Genomic DNA, 5,000 nt, shown 5'->3' with positions numbered 1-5,000 from the left:
CTGCAGGAGCCAAATCTGGCGAGTGGTATGTGTGTGTGGAAGTGAGATCATGTGGATTGTTTTCCGACAGAGTTACTGAACGGTTTAGAGAATTTTAGGGGTTGAGCCCATCGAAGGTCTTCCTGATTTCTTGTCATCTTCCAGTGATGTTCTTCTGCTCTTGAAGTGAGTGTGCCACTCGTAACACCTCGAACGACTTGCATGTCAAACGTCTCTGTGGCAGATTTCCCAGTTTACACAGAATTTCACGTGTGCTCTTTGTTCTAACTTCAGGGTTTCTGCAGGTTTGACGAAGTGCTTTTTTCTAACGCAATTCGATGAGCATTAGAGGTAGCGTTACATGGACATCGGAAAATTAAGACCTGTTTAAAATTATTGAAGAACTAAAACAGAATTTTTAAAACCTAAAATTTAGACTTTTTAATTTAACACTTTTTAAGACCCTGCAGAAACCCAGTAACTTGTCCATGATGAAATCTCAGACGTGCTAATGCACATGGCCAGAACAGCACAAGAACAGCACCATCTTTTGGCACACTGACTTATGAAGGTCTGTGCTTCCTGTGACTGTGTGTGCAGCCTAGTGCTGATATCTGTTGATGAGTTACAAAATCAGTCTATAAACCTTTTGACATTACCTTGTGTATAAAAGACCAGCACTGGTTTTAAGGAATCTCCAAATAGTTACTGTAAGAAAAGGTAAACTACGCTATATTGTAGTATTCATACAGTTTGTAGTTCCAGTGAACGGTTTGATGTGTTACATAACGATGTAAAAACTCATTCATGAGATAAAGCAGATAAACACATCACAGAGTAATGTTCAGGCCAGCACAGGTTTTATTCAGATGGACTTTGACAGCTTCGGCTTCACATGCAATCAGCGTAGTATGACACCTTTCTGTTTAAATCACATGTGCGTATAAGTGTGTGTGTGTGTGTATGTGTGTGTGTGTGTGTATATGTGTGTGTGTGCAACAGTGTAAGTGTGTATGGGTGTGTAAGTTTGTGTGTGTCACGCACACAGACAATGGACAGAAGTGACACACAAAGTGCAAACCTTGACGTGGGCTCGAACCCGGACTGCACGGCTAAAAAGGAGGCACTTTGTTTGGATTCGACTCTCCTACAGGTTAAAATGAACAAAAAAAATGTCCTCTTTTTATCACATCCAAAATAAATCCCACTTCTGATTCCCTTAAAAAAAATCATTTGGTCATTGTTTCAAAAGAAGGCAATGTCCCTTTAATGCAGCATCTTCGCTATGTCACCGCTAGGCACGTGCTAATAATCAGGGCTCGGTAAAAGGTGAATCTAGCTAATTGTATGTAGACTAACAATTTAGCTAATGTTAGCTTAAAAAAAAAAAAAAGTGAACGTAATCTGTAATTCATCAGGATATTTTTCACGGATTGTCGGGACGTGCCCAGCCGCCTGGCAAATCGTTGTGTCACATCGCGCATGTAAAACGGAAAATCGCTCGTGCTGTAATACACCAAGTGTACAAGTGTAATAATGCTAACGTATCGAAATAGAAAATCATGCTCCGAATAACACACGCCATCACGTCCTCGATATGAAATGACACGGACGGACGTCGTGACGCTCGATGATCGAAACGCTGTACGGAAATACTGCAACACCAAACACCACGCCCTAATCAGTCTCAACCAATCACGATGAACGCTACTGCATCTACTAACGTTAAAGCCTTCCTTTCGACTAACAGCAACGGGTCTTTCACAACAACAAAAAAAAAAACGTGTTTGCTTTCGTCAAACAACTCGTTTAAGTGAATTGCGTGAATAGATTTATAACGGTTAATGCTAATTAGCCTGATGTTCCCAGGTTAGCTAGAACTTGTGCTGTGGTAATGTTTACGTAATCAAGATTTCTATTGGCTGAAGACATTGTTTTAGCTCAGCATTAGCTAGACAGCTTTAATCTCCTGAGGTGAACTGAGCTAGCTAGCTAACTTTCTTATGATTTTTTTTATCAGCAACAGACTTTGCTTAGAGAGTTAGCAAGCTAGCGGGTAATGTCCTGTTGAAGTCCATTTCACCGGAACTTAGCTATCTAACTAATCCATCTGTTGCATTATTAAATTCTTCTTAGCTGTTTGGTAACAATGATCAGATTGCTTCAAATTAGCATGCTCAGCTATGTTAATCTGAGTTTAGCCTCATATGGATGATTTTTCCGACAATTCTCTAGATAGATTGAGCTCATATGGATGAATATTCTCTAGATAGATTGAGCTAGCTAGGAAAAAAAAATCTTGTGATTGTTGCTAGCTAGCCGAGTAACGGAGGTGAGTTAGCATAACTGAACAGAACTGTGACTGCCAAAATCTTTCAGTTCTCTTTTAATTCATTATCGTAGATGTGGTAGATAGCTGCTAGCTTGTCGTTCTTCGTTAAATTCTTTCCAAGTATTACAGCAAGAATCTCAATTCGCTTAAATCAGTCATTTGAAGAAAAAGAAAACACAAGAAAATAAACACGGAACAGTTCTACCATCATATAATTTAACCCCGATCGTGTCGTGACACAATGGACAGATTCTCAACACGGCTAATGGCTACGCGACACGATCCTGTACACACTCGCACCGGGACGTCTTCCCTTCCGCACCTCCAGCGGTGGGGGGTGGAGTTTGAGGTGGGGCTCGGAGACGGCCGGCGACTACAGAAATGTTTATAGGAACTGGAAAATATGTAGCTTATCTGTGAAATAAAGAACTGGCTCTCCGTCCCGATACAGTTGTTCTAACGGATTCTCTGTATACGAATGATCCGGAAAAACTAATAAACTGGACCCAAAATGTTTAGAATGAAATCACAACACTTCCCTGTTTTACCTTTATTATAAACATCTAGCTCGTCATTTATAATACACGACTCCTCCGCAGGCACGTGCCGACCTTTCCACCCTCCCACGCTAGTCACCGTGACTACTTAGTGCAGTGTTAGCATTAAATTTGAATTTTAAAGTTGAAATTTCCTTCTCTATAAACAGTCGCTCTGTTAATAGTCACTTTTCCTGATTGAACATTTTTAGCTAACTAGCTAGTAGTGGTAGGGTGATCTAGCATGTCCCAGCTAAACATCTGCACACACCTTCTCGTTTATCGAGAACAAATACAGCATGGTTTCATTTCAGGCACCCCGTTTTGAAATCGTAATCTAATCTGTGGAAGGAATGAACTCACGTGCGTTGGCGAAGTTCTCGACGTTCAATCCGAAAAATAACAAACGCTCTGGCAGTGAACGAAACTAGCGATCAGTTTGTCCTATTAATGCATTTTTCTTTCCCGCTTCAATACTAGCACACATTTGATCTAACTGCAGGATACGTCTGGAGGGGGAAAGAATGCAGATGTTCGCCACATGTGCGACGTGTCTGAAGGACACGGAGTGGTGTGAAGCTGAAATGCTGTGATGTGGTGTGTGTGGTGTGCTGAGGTACGCTGGTTTCAGGTGAACCTGCTTTACTGAATGTAAACAGTACGGTGAAAACGCCTCGGGTTCAGGGGAAGGATGGAGACACGCCCGAGACTGGAAGGAGAGCTGCGTTCATTAACGCCACGTGTTCGTTAACGCCGCATGTTGGGTAACGCCGTGTTTGGCAGCATTCTAGAGAAGAGTGGAGTGGAGATGAAGACGTCTGGGAAAGTTTATCAGTCCCTCAAGTCATTGAGAAGCTCCCAGGAGTGAAGATGAGGCGACCGGATTCGTGTCGTCACTGTCCCAGATGCGGTACGTAACACAATTTTGTCACTTCGACGTACCAAACATCTGATACTCTTTATGAAGAGTTTCCTTCTTGTGACTTTTACGACTGTTATTTAAAAAATTTAACAGCACATAAGGTCATTGTTTTCCTTCAGCTTTTAGCACGGACAGCGTTCCTCCGTTACCCTGCGTTCACACTGGCAGCCGTTTGGCAAAGGAAAAGTGGGCGGAGCTAATGAACAGATGCTTTAATTCTGAAGTCATGCATGTACACCGCTAACATTAATGTAGCGTAATTGACTTTCAGGGGTATGTAAAAGTGTACCCAGTGTTTCAAATTTAGAAAATGTAGAAAATTTAAAAAACAAACAATTTTGATTTATTATTATTTAATCATCAATCAGCGAAATAAACGGACAAAACTCTGCTGCTAGCGGTGACAGTTTCCAAACGCTTCTTCTTGTATATGAGGTCATAGCAATACGAGGCTGCCGTGTGAACGCAGGGTTAGCAGTATTAACGCTAGCATATTAACGCTCTATGGCAGCATTGAGTGAACGAGGACGACTGATTAGCCGTAGACAGCTAATCGCCGCCACTGTAGAATTCCTTCAACTGTTAAAGGGTGGACATTGGAGATGAGATGAACGAAGTAAAGCTCCCTGATTGACTGTTGTGCTGTCGATCTGTTTATCTGCTGGTTTGAGAAGACTACCACCGCTTTCCCGTCTCATTATTCGGGCTAATTTCCTTCAAATTGCACACAGGAAGCGAGCATTAGCATTGTTGTACAAGTAGAAACTGAGGGCTGAACTCCGTCCTCAAACTTTTTAAGATGCTGTATGTTAAAGATGCATTTTTTTTCTGTAAGGGACGCTTCATCTAAAAAAAAATGCTAAATGCTAACGTGACAGGATTTCTGAAAAAGACTTATCTTAATTCTGATCGCTAGCTAGCTTAACCACATTTACATATTCATAATCTTCACCACAGACCTGGGCTAATTAACTGACGTGAGCTAACTACTCAAGAGTTCGGACACCAATAGTTCTTCACAAAAATGTTTTTTAACCATTATCTATCTAGCTGTAACAAGCTAGCTAAAATGAGCTAACCTGAAAGGACCATAATGTAATGTAAGCTAACCTGACAAAAAGTCATATTCATGAAAGCCTAAAATTGTGTAGAACTACGCTAGTCAGCTGGCTAGCATAAATTAGCCAAGATTTCTGACAGGGATTTTGAGTTATATTAATAAAACTTCATT

The 5,000-nt window shown here is 41.2% G+C and overlaps 1 protein-coding gene across 1 annotated transcript in view; it reads right to left on the bottom strand.

The window, feature by feature from the left end:
• Positions 1–817: 817 nt before the first annotated feature.
• Positions 818–5,000, bottom strand: part of grk5l (G protein-coupled receptor kinase 5 like) — a 45,758-nt gene continuing 41,575 nt past the window's right edge. Inside the window, exon 16 of the mRNA XM_046871985.1 lies at positions 818–5,000. This exon is cut by the window's right edge and continues 1,207 nt beyond it. The gene's annotated coding sequence lies outside the window, so the exon portion shown is untranslated.

This window comes from Silurus meridionalis, chromosome 17 (assembly GCF_014805685.1).
Source record: "Silurus meridionalis isolate SWU-2019-XX chromosome 17, ASM1480568v1, whole genome shotgun sequence".
Classification (NCBI taxonomy): domain Eukaryota; kingdom Metazoa; phylum Chordata; class Actinopteri; order Siluriformes; family Siluridae; genus Silurus; species Silurus meridionalis.
This window is presented reverse-complemented; position numbering and strand designations above follow the sequence as displayed.